The 15249-nt window shown below is 41.6% G+C and overlaps 1 protein-coding gene across 10 annotated transcripts in view; it reads left to right on the forward strand.

Moving 5' to 3' along the window:
• FOXP1 (forkhead box P1) overlaps positions 1-15249 on the forward strand; it is a 385680-nt gene that overhangs the window by 148117 nt on the left and 222314 nt on the right. The window contains exon 1 of one of the 10 annotated variants that reach the window (XM_075433287.1): positions 9730-9787. The exons of the other annotated variants lie outside the window; for them this stretch is intronic. The gene's annotated coding sequence lies outside the window, so the exon portion shown is untranslated. Of the gene's footprint in view, positions 1-9729; positions 9788-15249 lie in introns of those variants that run through there. 10 annotated transcript variants of the gene reach the window in all.

The raw sequence follows: 15249 nt of genomic DNA on the forward strand, positions 1-15249 counted from the left end.
ATTAAAATAAGATCTTATGAGTGGGTTTTATTTTTGTGCGTTTCAAAAAACTAGGCCAGCCCTAACAAGCACATTTTCGTGTTTTTGTTTTTCCATTTTGTCATTTTACATATTGAAAAATGGAATGCAAAAAAAAAAAAGCCTGCTAACATCAAAAAGAAATAAAGCTTTGCATTATTCTGCATAAGTGTTTAAATCTGACTGATAGTTTGTATATACAGACTTCTTTTTTTTATGGTGTTTCCTTTCCTCACTCGAAGATCACAGATGCTGCGATAAAAATTAGTGCCCTTTTAGTAAATGCTTTTCTTTTCTGAACCTGGCCTAGAGGGTCACGCAGCGCATTTTGTTACTAATAAATGTGGCAAGATTTAGGTACAGATAATAGGCAGACATTAATTTGTCAGGGCAGGAACTTCTAAAAGAAAATTCGGAACATTTCTCCCTCCTTAAATCCAGCTATTTCAATATCATAAAGTTTTTATTTTAACCATCAGGAGAGAAGGCCTGTTTGAAGAATTCAGCTTTAAAAAATGTCTTTGTAAATTGAGATTTTAGGACTACCTATTTGGAGGACATTGCGTATGATAAATGACCCTTATAAGACAAAAAAAAAAAGTAATTTTGCATGTCTGCTTCCTAGGATGTGTGATAATAATAAATGAACATTTTATATATCATTATATATATATCATGGAAGAACAAAAATCAGAAGATATATTATTCATTATTCCTGTTACTTTATATTTAAAAGGCAAAGGTTTTTGCTTCTTTGCCAAAACAACGGCTACAGAATATATTTGTAATAATCCCTGCAAATATGAAGGGTGGAGAGATCTTCCAGGTCGTTAGCACTGGAGAAAGCAGAGATGCCTTTAATTGTATTCATTTGAACATTAATACATTAATGCTGAGATTTAAGTACTGTTACTATTAAAAATTAAACTGGAGGGGCAGTGTGCAGATCATATGCTTTAGTGTAAGCTGTCAGGTGCAGTGTTTGCATATTTAGCCTGCCATTCCAACACTAAAATGGATGTTTGAGACTGGATTGGGCTTTCTGAGGGATGCTTTTTTTACACTCCCCCTCCTCCCCCCCGTTTCATTTCTGGCAGTAGCGTTTCTTTTCACGGATGCATGTGCACCACCTGAGCAAAAGTTGCACTGATTAAAATCAGAGGAGGCTAAGGAGTAACTTGTTTGCTGTCCTGAAGTCCTCTTGTTCTTGTCCCCGTCCTCCCCCTCTCTGTGTCCGCAGCTATTTTGCAATATGCAACCCCCTCCGAGCACCGCCTGCGGAACTGGAGTAGCTCTGGCATGTAGATTTCCCAGTGGGAGAACTTGTGTGGATGGTAATTTTAATGAGACCTGATTTAAGCAGTAGAATAGATCCATAAAACTAATACAAGCAGACTTTCAAGAGCTCTACTATTTGTTAGGGCAGTGAATTTTAGAGGTGCATCCATTGGCTTGGTAAAGAGTATTATAATCTCGAAAACTTCACCTGTATTAAATCAGATTGTTTCTATGCAAGGTACTATGGAGAACTTCTCGAATCCAGGGCAGGCCAAATATAGACTTATTTATTTTTGAGGCTCAACTTTCATCCAAAACTCATGCTGGAACCACAGGACCTGAAAGCTGTGCTCTATATGAATGAATGCAGAGCCTGTACGAGTGCACACAGCTGTGCCTCCAAGCTGTGACAAACCCTTAGCTTTGCTTTTTTCCCCTGCATTTAAGGCCACTGCTTGGTCCATACGTATTTCAGTCTCTCCCGCGTTGTCACACCTAGTTACATATGGCAGTAACACCTTTTTTTCTTGTCCTGCGGATACAGGCATTACACCCATCCCGGAATCTGAATCCCACTTCAAGTAACACACTTGGTCCGTGGCTTTTGTTTTTCATCCTGGTGCTCAGGAGCGTCTCTTGCTGTTGTTGGAAATTGTGTAGTTCTGCTTGGCCTTACTAAACTGTTTTCTTTCCCTTGCTCTTTTCCCCAGCCCCTTCCCTCTGTCCTGTTTGGGTTTTATTTTTTTCCCAGCTAACTTTTTTCACCGCAGCTATCTCAAATGCCAGTGAGAAAGGGAGCAGGTGGGGGAAACTTAGGGTAGGAGCTTGAGGTGGGAATGGGAAGAGCTGGAGCACGTTGGTGGAGGCTGGGGAGACCCAGAAGGCGGCAGAGAGCAAGGGGGAAAGAGGGCAGAAGGGCATTGCAGGCGGAGAAATAGGGGAAAAACCTTGCAGGGGAGGGATGGAGGCAGAGGGCGAGGAGAGGGCGGCCGGGGATTCATCGTGCAGGCCGAGCGGAGGGATGCTCTGCGCTGCGGGAAGGAGACCTGGGCTCGGGCAACCCACTGGCTGCACAAACGCGGGCACGAAGGAGGTGACTTCTGCTGGAGCCAGTGGCAGTGATGACGTGCATTTAAAATGGGGAAAAAATTTATTTGCTTTTTTCTTGCAGGATATGCTGAGTGATTTTTGCAGTTTGAGTGGAGTGGCATTACTGCACTTAGCTCTGCATTTATTAAATAAATTTGTTCTCCAACTCAAGTGTTAAGTGTGTATTATGAAACCTCAGAGACAATCTTAGTGGTTGCAGTGTGCAAATATTTTTAAAATTATGTAATTAAACAGGGCTGCAATGTCCACTGAAGTGATTTATTAATTGAATGGTTTGATTAAATTTAATGTTATTTTAGTTTATACAGAAAGGGTTGGTATCTGTTTCACAGACAGGGACATCTTGTGGGGCTGCTGGTGATGGTTCAGAGGTCCTTAGGAGGAATCTTTAGCACCCAATTAAATATTAACCAAGATGATGTGACTCGTTCTTTCTCTGTCCCTGAAACTGTGTTTTGACATCTAAGGCTGGTGATAAAAATTTGCTCGGCAGAATCACTTGCAATGCACTCTATTTATCACTAGATTATTTCTAAATTAATCATGCTAAAAATCTTTCCATTGTAATTGTGCTGGGGCTCAGTGCTGTACGATGTGTGTAAATAAAAAATGCCCTTTTAATTTCACGTTAACTGTGTCTAGCCGCTGTTGCAGCCAAACTGTATCTGTTTCGGTAGAATGTCATTTTAAAGGTATTGTGGTTACTGAGCGGCAGCTGTGATTGAAAAGTATGTAAACTAATCTTTAGTTGCTCGTGTCATTTTTATATTCTTATGTCAGAACACAGGAAGGCTGCTTTAAATTTGTCTTTCACTGTGTATTAATTTTCAAGTCTAATTTTTCTTGGGTTAAAGCATGTACTGCGTTCTCTACTATGCATTACCATTCAGTGCCAAAGTAAATGGCCACTTGTGAAAAAGTACAAAATTAGTTCCTGCTTGATTACTGTAAAATACATATTTATTTTCGTAAGGAGAGTTTTTATTACCAGTGCATAAAGTACAATTATCCTGCATGGTATCGGTGACTTAGAAGACAAAATAATCAAGCACCATATATTACTGTGAAGAGCAATAAGTTTTAGAGCTGCACACTGCTTTCCCAAAAACAAGAAGGAACGTACAAGGGGGTTTGGGTTTTTTGTGTGGGCTGATTTTTTTTTTTTTTTTTTTTTATTTCTAGGCTTGCCCTATGCGTTGTTCCTGCTCTTTTAAATGCAGACCATTTAAAATTAAATCCTCAGTTAATATGTCTGCATAAGAACTTCTTTGTCTCTTGATGCCCAACCATTGAAAATTAAATGTGGTTGCGGATAAGTATTTATTCATACCATACCTCACACCTGATCTTGTGTCAGTATGACATCATCTTTGCCACAAAGATTTCTAGCGGTTTAAAAATGTTCCGTTGTGAAATAAGTGGGAGAGGTAGAAAAGGGGCAAGGAAGGCAACAAAAATAAACTACTAGTGGGATTTGATGTTTTGCCAATTAAAAAAAATTTAAAAATCATATTCGGAGGTCCACATGCTGCCTTTGATCTGTACACAGGACTTCCATTTGTACCAGTGGCTGTTCAGCCTGCGGAGGGAAGGCTGTACATGACTTAATTTGTATGTTGTGGGAAGTACATTTTCCTAGCATGTGGTCTAGCTTACTTGAAGAATCTGAAATGCATTATAAATGTAAATGCTGTGTTTAAGTAAAACTTCATTATGTTTTGGTGGTTTCCAAAAATGCACAGGATTTGACCTTAAAGTGTTATTTCAAGGTGTTATGATGTATGAGCTAGACTTTGTAGTCTTCTAAATTAAATCTTTGAACATGTTATTATTGTATTTTGGCATCGGCAAGATGTAGTTCTCAGCTATTTTCTGTCACAGCCTTCATTTTTCTAACAAGAGCAACGAAACAGGGCCAGATTCTTCTGTAAGAGGCGTGCGCAGGATGGGGATTACCCTGTATTAACCGTGGTGTAACTGGGGACAGGTCTGCCATTCATATCCAAGTCCATGGTCACGACTTTTCCATGTCCACGGCTCACCACTGGGATGGAGCCGGTGCTCCCGCAGAAACGTGGGCACAGCCACCACCCACCACCGCTCCCCTTGACTGTTGCAGAGCCCCACATAGGATGTGGTGAAGGGTTTAGTGTTTGGATCCAAATCTGGTTCATATATAAAAGGGGTTGTGTTTCTGTTTGGAAAATATGAGCCCCTTTTACGTAGCCCAGGTGTGGATTAGCTCTCTAAACCATTCGCCCATTCCTGTGTTTGTGGGAGACTGTTTGCAGCTCTTACAAAGAGGCCGTACAAGTCAAGCCATAGAAACAGCAGAAGCGATCCAAAAATGGATTTTAAAAACATTAAAAAAAAAATAACAAAGTATTTGTGATCTCGGGTTGGTAGTCTGGATGTAGGAGCAGACATAACCGCTATACGTACGCTTATTTCCAAAGAAAATAGTTGCAAAACATTTCCACCTATGCCATGAGTGCTTAGGGCTTGTGTTTCTCCTTCCCTACGTACCAGCCACACGTTCGTGCTACAGGAGGGCAAGAAGCACTGCCGGCCGTGGGGCATCCTCCATGGCACGGTGTGCATCCCCTGGACACGGGGAGCGAGCAGCCAGCCAGCCACGGCTGTGGGGAGAGGCAGGGTTTGGGCCGGGGTGTGTTGTTGCAGAAGAGTCGATTAAGAATAAGAGCTCTGAGTCAGCGCCCAGGGCCGTGGCCGTCGGTCGCCGAAGCGCCGCAGAGAGACCGTCACTGAAGTGTTGTTTTTGGTACCGGTTTCACGTCGCACGCTCGTGATATGAATCACGATGGTTACATGGGTGATTTTTCCCTCAAGAATGAAGCCAACCCCAAACAATGGTGGAGTCGGCCTTTCGGTCCCTTCGCATGGCTGGCTGGCTGTCTGTCCCGGGGTGGTCTTCCACCATGGGCTTGGGGCAGGAAGGGAGAGTGGCTGTGCAGCCGACATGCATTGGGGGCTTGTCCTCCATCCATGGCCAGTAGCTCCCTTGTTCTCCTCCTCCTTCATGAGCAGGCTGGCTCCTGGATGGGGGGCAGCCTGAAATAATTGATGCAAATATTCAAAATTCTAGATGGAAAAGACACTGCCCCTCTGTAATTCCTTCTCTGCATCACGAACAAGGCGATGCTTAGAAACACATCCAACCTCGAGTTCAAAACGGATCGCTTACCCGTGTTTCTTGAACAGCTAATTTTGCTGGCACATTATTATTCACCCACTGTTATTTTCACACTGTGACACAAAACTAGAGAGAAGAAGAGATTGAAATTTTGACCAGTACGTTATCCTGATACCTGAGACGCCGTGTCGATATGAGAGTATCTTTACCGCAAGGACTTTCTTGGTGGTTTTGGAGATCCCAGTGTGAATAAGTAGAAAAAGCAGAACTAATAGCTCAAGAAGCAAAAATATTTTTTTCTTAAAGAAATTGATTAACATGCAAATATGTACTGTATGCATATTAAATAACATTTCAAAATGTGATGGGCAGGAAGCATAAGTGATGCCATTTGGTTTTGTGGCATCAGTGTGGGTTGATTAAGGGGGTGGGGATAAATTTTGGGGATTATTGATATAGCATGAGTAGAGCCAGATGGTTGTATTACACATCTTTTGTGGTCTTGTTTGCTTCTTAAAGCAGTTGCAGAATTTTGCCCTGGGCAAAATTTACTCTTTGCTCGTATGTTCCCCTGTGAATTTACTTTTGACAAAGTACTTCACAAAGGGGGGAAACGTTGTGCTTTGTGCCCACAAACTCATCTCTCCCCTTTGCGTTTGTGAAGCCGACAGCCCCTCTACTTATGAAATGTTTTGTAACTTGTGAAATAAATTAGCAGTAGGTGCAAGTTCAGTGCGTGTGTGTTGTGTATTGCTACCCCTCGGTACACGCTACTGATTTACGGAGCATGTCATTTTTTAAAATTTTCCTTGCAGTGTTTTGGAGAAGAAACTGTGAAAATGGCAGCCAGTTCATTTTAATGCACTACTTATGTAGTATTCTTCCATTAAAGAAATGTTGTCTTAAAGATTAATGAGCTAATTTTTCCACTACTTAGGTTTTTTTTTCTGGTTTTGAGATTGTGGTATACCTGATTCATGTGATCAAAAACACATACTTTGTGGTATTCAGGTTGAGTGGGAGAAGGTTGCGCTAGGTAGGTGGTTCTTCAGTGGGTGTTTGTGACATTTGTTGGAACTGCTTATCACCGGAACCACCAAAATTTACGTGTGTTTGTTATTTCCCTTTGAAAGCAAATTTTTATTTCCCATAAAAAGATGAGTTTTTGTAAAGGCCTTGTAAGAAAGAATTTGTGTCTTATTTGTGCCTCACACCAGTTTTTGCGGGTGTAACCCCATTGACTTAGCTGAGGTTACTCCTAATTTACATCACTGTAGGCCCCTGGATGACGAGGTTCTTCTACATCTAGCAATTATAGTGGACAAAGTCATGCTTGTAAACATCTTTTGTCCTCTGCCTTTGGCCCTGTGTGAAATGGCATGCTTGCAGAAGGCGAGTGGGCTCGCCTTGCTCGTGGCAGCAGGACTTTTATTGGGGACCAGTTCGTGTAGCCACCAACTCGGCAGCCCCACGCCTGCATCCCCTCTCTGGGCAAAGTCGACCCTCGTGTTTTGCCCAGGCTGTGAGCAGCAATTTCAGGCCCTTTTTTTGGAAGCAGTACTTGATGCGAAAAAGGGGACTGGACAGCTCTGACTGTATTGAAATCTCTGACTGGTTTAGTTGCAAGTCTGAGGCCGAAGCAACTTACTCCTCATAATGATGCCATTGTGCTCATCCTATCTGATCGGTTCCTGAAATGTTTTAGTAAGTCTATCTTACAACATTATAAGAAGATAATCAGCTGCCTTAGAAGGTCCCCATCTGGAGTATAGAGTTCTTTTACTGAAAGATGTTTTGCCTTTCTGAGATAGCTCTCGCATTTCATCATCTGTTGTGCAGAGATGAAGTGCATATGAAAAGTCAGTGACTCTGAATCCATCTGTTGTTATTATTTTCCACTGATAATTGGCTTGAACAATGAAATGTCTGTGTCTGTAGCCTTTGAAACTGTACACCCTGTTTATTTTCTGGAGGTCTTGCTCCACTCTCACCCCCTGCCCCCCCATCCCTTTTTTTGTTTTGTTTCTTTTTTTTTTTTTTTGTTTCATTTTTTCTCCCAAGCTCCTAACTAGTGGAGCTTGCGTGAAGATGACATCTTTGACTCTGTGTATCGGTATGTGTCACTCAGCATCTAAACCTTGCCTGCCAGTTTTTGTCAGGGTCCTATGTCTGTTCTGTGTGAGTATAGAGTAGGCTTACAGCAGGAAGACTGGCAGATCCAGAGCTCATAGATATCTTACCTGAAATGTGGTATTTATTTCATTTTCTCTATTAAAATATTAATTTAGAGCCCAGTATCTAATACCTATGGAATTAGATACTACCTGTAATTGTATAATATATTCAGTTGCATCCAGTTTTGCATGATGCAGGGTATTAATATTGGATTCCACTAACAGCAGTTCCATTAGCTTGCTCAACCAGTATGAGATATATATGAGCAGGGAGGCATAACTACCAGCCAGAACTGCCAAAACAGTCATTAGAAGCTCCATTGGGATGGACAAAGGCTTTTTACACAGTGATATACTGATTAAATTTTGTTCTATGGTTTATTTGCATCAAGGTTAGATCGCTATCATCTATGTGAACAGTATTATCTGACACCTTATTTGGAAGGTCATTTCAATGTAAAAATAGTGAATGATACAGGGACTCTAAAATTTCTTGCAAGATTCTTTCATGGAGGATTTTTTTCCTGTTAGGCTTGATGAGGTTATGTTAGCAATTTTACTGTATTTTAACGTGGTGAGTTTATCCAAGGAAAAGTAAAAACTCCTGTACTGTGCGAGTGCTCAGTGGAACTGAACACGCTTGATCTGCATTGAAACTGTGAGTTACATCCAGTATCCTTTGAAGTAATCTGTGGCACATGTTGAGAATCCAGTAAATACGTGCTGCATCTTTTAAAGCCCTAATCTTTCCTGTGTCTGCTCCTGTGTAAGTGCTCTTTCAAAATGAAATTTCGGTGCCGGACGCAGTCGTGTCGTCCACGTTACGCTGTAGTCAGGAGCACAGGAGAGTAAGGCAGAGGAGTATAATCTTATTTGTGTTTCGATGGCAATGATTTAATACTGCAAGTTATTAAAAAATAATTAAATTACCAAAACCAACATGTAGCTAGGACTCACAATAAGAGGTCAATGTGATTTGACTCCTTAAGTTGGGAAGGGACACTGGTGAATTCCAATTGCTTTAAAATTGTGCTGCTTCATTCTGTTTCTGGTATGAAAGGATAAACAGGACTGAAAAATAATCTATTTCTCTAGAAGCAAGAGTAAATCACAGTATATAATTATGTATATTTGATTATAATAATAAATGCTTAGAGGTGCTTGGTGGTTATCACAGTCTCTAATTTAGTTGGGTTTTGAAGTAAATATAGTTTGGAGGGGTTGTTTTATGAGGGCAATATTTTGAAAATAATGTTTTTAAGGGAAACTTAAGCAATTTCTTCCTTTTCCCCAAATAAACTAGTAAATAGGTGTGCATTATGCAGTGATTCAGAACAGCTAAAATAGGTCTGTGTGTATAATGTCTTTTATATAGTAAACAAGACAGGGTCAGTACAAGCAAATTCAGATTTAATCTGTCAACTCAACCAAAAGACTCTGTATTAATTTTAAATCCTCATTTAAAAAAAAAGACCGGGCCAGGAATATATTAGATTTCATTTTCATTAACTGTACTGAATTTTACAGGTGGTGTTTGGTTGTGTTTCTTCTGCTCTGGCGAGATGGGTGGCTGAGCCAAAGCGGGCATAGCACACGATTCAGCTCTTTGCCAGAGCAATGCTTAGATTAGAAATGAACGTTTGGCGTCGAGTTGTTGGTGCTGTTGTTATTTACTATTATATGAGCAAAGCGTTTAGCACTATGATTTGATTTGATTTTGTAGCTCCTATCCCCTTAAACAAGCTGTGTAGCTTGTCAGAGATCAGGACAGGTAGAATGCACAGCAGGCGTCTGATTTGAGCCAGTTACTCATTTGCTGAGTGTTTGTGTTTATGCAAAGGGGCCTCTTCCTGCATATTTAATCTAGAGTAAGGCAGTGGCTTTTGTTGTGTTTAGACCACATACCTTCAGTCCTTCCTTACACTGCAGCCAGTGTTGAAGCACAGAAAGGCTGGATAGTCAAAAGTGCTTTAGTGTTTTCAAACTCTCAACTTTTCTGCAGTTGGTTGGGAATTACTGTACAGCTCTAAGCCATTTTCTTCATCATTAATGGGTAAGTTTGCACTCCGGTAGAATAAGGTACTTTTATTTCTGTTCCATTTTATGAATGCAAAAAACGTTTGTTTGTTTAATTGTCCAGACCTTCTTAAGCAAACCTGGTCTGCTTAGGGACTTTGTTGTAGGGAATTAGATCAAGAATACAGGTGTTTCTGGAATATACTTCTGAATAAAGTACTAACTGCCGTATTGCAATAGGCAGGTATTTGCTGGGGGGGGGGGGAATGAGTTCGGTGTTACTATTCTTTGTACTAACAAATCCTGTTTTGTAACTATCCTGAAGATAATGCTTCCATTGTTAGCTAAAAGCTTTCAAACAGTGTGCAACGCAGAACTGCAAAAGCAGCAGCAGGAAAAAAAAATACCGGGGGGGGGGGGGGGGGGAGAACCAACCCTCTGGTGTTTATTGTTTCCTTTGCAAGGGTCCTCACTAGAATGCCTGCGCTGTAATAGGAAGGTTTTTCTTATGTGGAAATTGAATCGTCTCTTCATTGATATTAATAGCACACTAGAGATGTTAGCCATGATGCAGAGTACCAGAACTGTAGAGTAGGAAACCTGATATTGCAGGGGGAAAAAATGACAGTCCTATTGCTCCTCGGTGTGGGAGACATCCCTCCCTGAGAGCAGAGTTTGCATAATGGCATCCTGGCTTAACTATTTACTTATAGGTATTTTAATGTCGGGCGCTTTCGTTTAGTATAAGGCGTAATTACTGTCACTCGCTCGTGCACTTATTAACTGTGCAGCTTGGTTTCTGGTTCAGTCTGGACAAATGAGTTTTAAAAATGACTTTCGAGAAAATCCGTGCGTGTGCCTGCGCAGTGTATATACTGTGTGTGTAACATACGTCGTGCCAGGAGAACCTGAGTCCCAACGAGAGGGAACTGGTCCCCAAAACTGGAGAAACGATGACAAAGGGCACGTCTTCAGAGCAGACGGTTGTAGTACAGACAGCGCTTGGAGAAATGTGGAAAGTGTGCAGCGAGGCCAGAAGTAGTAGTTTTGGTTACCAATTAACCATTTCCTTCATTTGAGTAACTCCTCTCAAACAGAAGAGTGTGCTGTTCCACCACATGTTGGAAAGTGTGAGAATCTGAATAAAATTTCATCAACCTTATTAAAATATGTAGGGACTTTGGTCTTCTTGGGTACAAATCAGCCTACAGACTCAGAGGCATTTATTAACAGTAAGACTGCTGAGGGATTTTAATAACAAAATTACAAATACTGTACCTAATTGTATTACTTTTATGCACCAGTTTAAAAAAAAAAAAAACAAAAAACTTTTTATGGGGAAAAGTACCTCAGTCAAAGCACCTTGTGTGATTAGTGCTATTGTATTCTTAAATTTTGATTGATAGAGATAATAGTTTTCACTTAAAAATACAGACAGGTACTTTAACTTTCCATGACAATAGCTATTTGCATTTCTTTTATCTTTTTGTTTAACATTTGTGGGGGTTGGGACGGATTTGATTATTAACTCTTATTGCACACCGAGGTAAATGCTAAAACAAAGCTTTTGTTAAAGCTTCAAAGGTAAAACAGCAAATATTGTTTTGAGGCTTCAATATTTAAAGGCAGTTAAAGGATACCTGGAAAATATTTTCCCATGACCATGACCCGGAGTACGGCTCGCCCGTCAGGTAAGGGAGAGGAGCGCGGCCCCCGCTGAGGCGGCGCGAGGCGAGGCGGGCGGCGGGGGCGGGCGCGGCCCGAGGGCGGGAGAGCCGCGAGGGCCGCCTCGAGCCGAGGTGAGGCGCCCGCCCGCGGCACCGCGCAGGTCATGGGGGGGGGGGGGGGGGTGCGTGGAAATTCGCGAATTTGGGGGAGAACCGGCCGCCTTCCCTGAGGACCGGGCTTTGCCAGGCTGAGCGATGCGAGTCGCGTGGGAGTCCTGAGAAGTTAACGGCTGTGGCTTGGCTGCGACGCCAGCGAGCGAGCCCGGCACCCGCGGCGGCTGCTCCCCACAGCGGCTGCTCCATGGGGCGCGGGGAAGGGGTATTCCTCTCGTTGCTTTAATTAGGTGAGATGAAGTTTCAAGATGAGAGTTACCACACCGACATAAAATGGTTAAGGCTGGCATTGAGGCACGGAGAGTTATTTTAAGAAACGGGGAAGGTCTGGCAAGCGTAAACCAGGCGGCAGCGTTTGATCTGCTGGCGCTGGGCGTCGGAGATGGCCGCGCATCGTTCGGTTGGGCCGTTGGCAGGCTGGGTGCTTTCTGGGAACGCGTTAGGGTCTCTGCATCCGACGAATTCAGTGAGGGCCAGCTCTGTTACGCCAAGTAATTCGTGTGAGGCAAATAACCAGTCCGTCATTAAAAGATGCAAGAGTTACAATCGCAGTTCAAATCCTGTGTTGGAAGCGAGCTGTTCTTAACTTGTCTATTAACTGTACCCATATTTCCTATAAGAGCTATTAAAAAGCGGGGGAGGAAGGGATTGTGATTAGTTTCGTAGCACCGGCTTACATCGAGTGATTCTTTTCCAAGGTTACGGTGGACTTGAAAGGTAATATTATTTTGAAAGAGAAAATGTGCTGTGCATAGCTTTGCCCTCGTGCTGTTATTTATTTTTATTTTATTATATTTTATTGCTGTTTAGAATAAATAATAAGCACCAGCTAGAGATTCTGAACAGCCTGCTAATGACTGAAAATGAAAATAGAGTATGATTTGCACCCTCCTTCCACCGAGAAGCAGCAACGTAGCGAGCATTAATATCCCTGTGTTTTGGCCTGTACCAAATCCATTTCCCCCTCTTCAAAGCAAGGTGGAAGAAGTGCACTTAGACTCTCGCAGTTTTACTGTTCACCTGCATTTCACTTTCTGAGGCGGTGATAATGACTCCTGTTGTAGAAAGCCTCCTGTACCGTGCCTCCTGAGATTTAACGTACACTGCACAATAAAAAGTAGCCACCTTGACGATGGTCAGAAAAAAAATTTCTCCCTCAGATTATTTAAAATATTTAGTGTAATATATATATTTTTAGGTTGCTGGGTACCCTTTTAAAAAATATAGGTGCAACAAAGCTGAGGAGATGACTGCTGACCATCCTCAAAGCAATACTACATGACTGTGTGTGTTAGTGCAAGTAACTCAACCCAGTGCATTGGGTGAGAAGAATAAGCTGTATGCAGGATTGGGCTCACAAGCCTGTCTGATGCCAGATGTTGCTCTTCACGATCACTATACATCCTGTATTTTCAGGATTAGAAAAATACAAAATGAAAAAATCTTTTTTTTTTTTTTTTCCTTGTACAAATGTACAGTTGACAAAATCATTGAATGCATCTATTCCTGCACAGGACAAGAAAATAATAATTATGAGAATAGTAGGACATATTTCGTATTTCAGCCTGTGTGCAGCTGAATGTGACTCAGGGAGTTCTGAAGGGAAAGAAACAGCTGCATTAGATGGTTATGGTTGACTTTATTTAGAAGAAATTACTGCACAGAAGTGCTTATTTTGATGATCAAGGTTTGATATTTTAAAGCTTTCAGGAAGCCTTGTAGTAAATATTTTAATCAGGCACATTACATATAATTCAGTTGGTCTTACAAAAGGAAGATGAATTGAAATCAAATTGCAGAAACAGTTTTTTGTTGTGCTATCGGGTGTATTTGTTTTCTCTTTTTTCTTTTTATTTTTAAAAAGAAAGTGTGCTTTCTAGGTAGTGAAGGGGAGATTCCTTTGCTACTTTAGGTTTCCAGTAATGAATTGTAGGATTCTCAAGGCTGGGACACTGGCAAAAAACTGTACATGTGTAATTCTAAGCAGGGGAGCAGCTCAACTGGTGTTCTACTTTCCTGTGTAAGATTACTCACAGCCAGCTTGTGTGGGATGAAGGTCCTTGTTAATCTCTTTTTGGGTGTACCCAAGGCTCTTCTCATTTAGATATTAGTAAAAATGCTACTGTTTTAAGTAGACTTTCATTCTCCAATGCTCTCTATTTCTGCATATTCTTTATATTATTGGTTAAATTTGGCTTTGCGGTAAGCACTTAGAGTTAGGGCTCCATCCTGCAGCCTCCTCAGAATGACCTCTCTGCCCTGAAGGAGGAGACCACTAAAGGGTTTACGCATTGTCAGATGAAAAGAGTTACAAGTACCAAACCCATAGCAAGTATAATGGCAAAGCCCCTGATCTTTTTGTCTGGTCCCTTGGTACCAGGTAAACAGGCAGGACCTGGTCCAGAGCAATAGGGGGACTTTCGGTTCAAGTCAACTGAAAAGGTTATGGTACTGGCTCAGCTTGTGATATTTTTGGGATTATTACCAGTTGTCTTTCCAAAATCCTGCCAAAACCAGCTATTTTTAGAAGTATCTTTGTATCCAAAGATTTCAAAATGTGTTATGAAAGCGTTTACTCCTCTTGTATATGGGTAAACTGAGGCACTTGGTGAGAAAACCCAGTGTTTTCAGGAATATCTGGTAAAAGCTGAGCAGGGCACGCACTTTCGCACAGACCGTTCCCCATGTGGGATGCCAGTTGAGCCGAAGGGGACGGTGTTGCGGGTGCTTGGAGACCTTCCCTCCACTCGTGAGACAGCAGGACCGCTGCTGCTCGCAACGTGGATTTTTGTTTGTAGTTTGTTTTTCTATTTTAATCATCTCCTTAGGGGGAAAATATGAGTGAAGTGTCTTGCTTTGGTAGGATGGGATTTTTTCTTTGTTTGCTCCACACACACGCTTACAGTGTTGATGGTACTTTGTGTTTATCTTAAAGACAGTGTGATGGAAGCAATGTGTGTTGCCTACATCAGTTCGCTCACCCATATAAACATTTTCAGGAGGAAAGTCTGTATTTGTGTTTCTACATTTTGAGATACTCAACTTTTCGACTATTAATGAGAAATTTTCACAGTTGGGAACAGCTGTCTCTGCTGCTCGTTTTAACTTCAATGGTACATTATTGAAATTTTTGAAAGTCAGGTAGCGTATAGTGCAACTTAGATAACCAGAAATGAAAGCAGCCCAGATTCCAGTTGGGGAGTAATTTGTGAGAAGAGCTAACGTCCTCAGCCCTCTGTGTGTGTTGCCCTCGGCAGACCACATTGGTCTCCCACCAGCTAAAATTGGGCCAGTGTTACTGGGTTTCCTTGGAGTGTGTTCAGTTCGTATGACAAGTGTGCTCAGAAAACGTTACCTGCCTTTTAAAACACTGCAGAAAGAGATATTGTATGCGCATTTTATGCAAACATGTAATTTTCAGCAGTTTCCTTAAAAAGTGCATTTTAAGATAGTTCATTTGCTATCATGAAGACTCAGGGTAGAAATGAAGTCTGCTTGCAAAATACTGCCAAAATAAGGATCTGACTGCCAAATACCCAGATAATTTATAAAACAGATAAATAAGAAAAGAGGGTTAAAGTGTCAAATCCAAGATAACCCCTGCAGCAAAGCAGGATAAAAGCCTTTATTGTTGCTAATCTAAGAGCACATCGTATGT

The sequence above is a fragment of the Opisthocomus hoazin genome, chromosome 11 (assembly GCF_030867145.1).
Source record: "Opisthocomus hoazin isolate bOpiHoa1 chromosome 11, bOpiHoa1.hap1, whole genome shotgun sequence".
In the NCBI taxonomy this organism is placed as follows: domain Eukaryota; kingdom Metazoa; phylum Chordata; class Aves; order Opisthocomiformes; family Opisthocomidae; genus Opisthocomus; species Opisthocomus hoazin.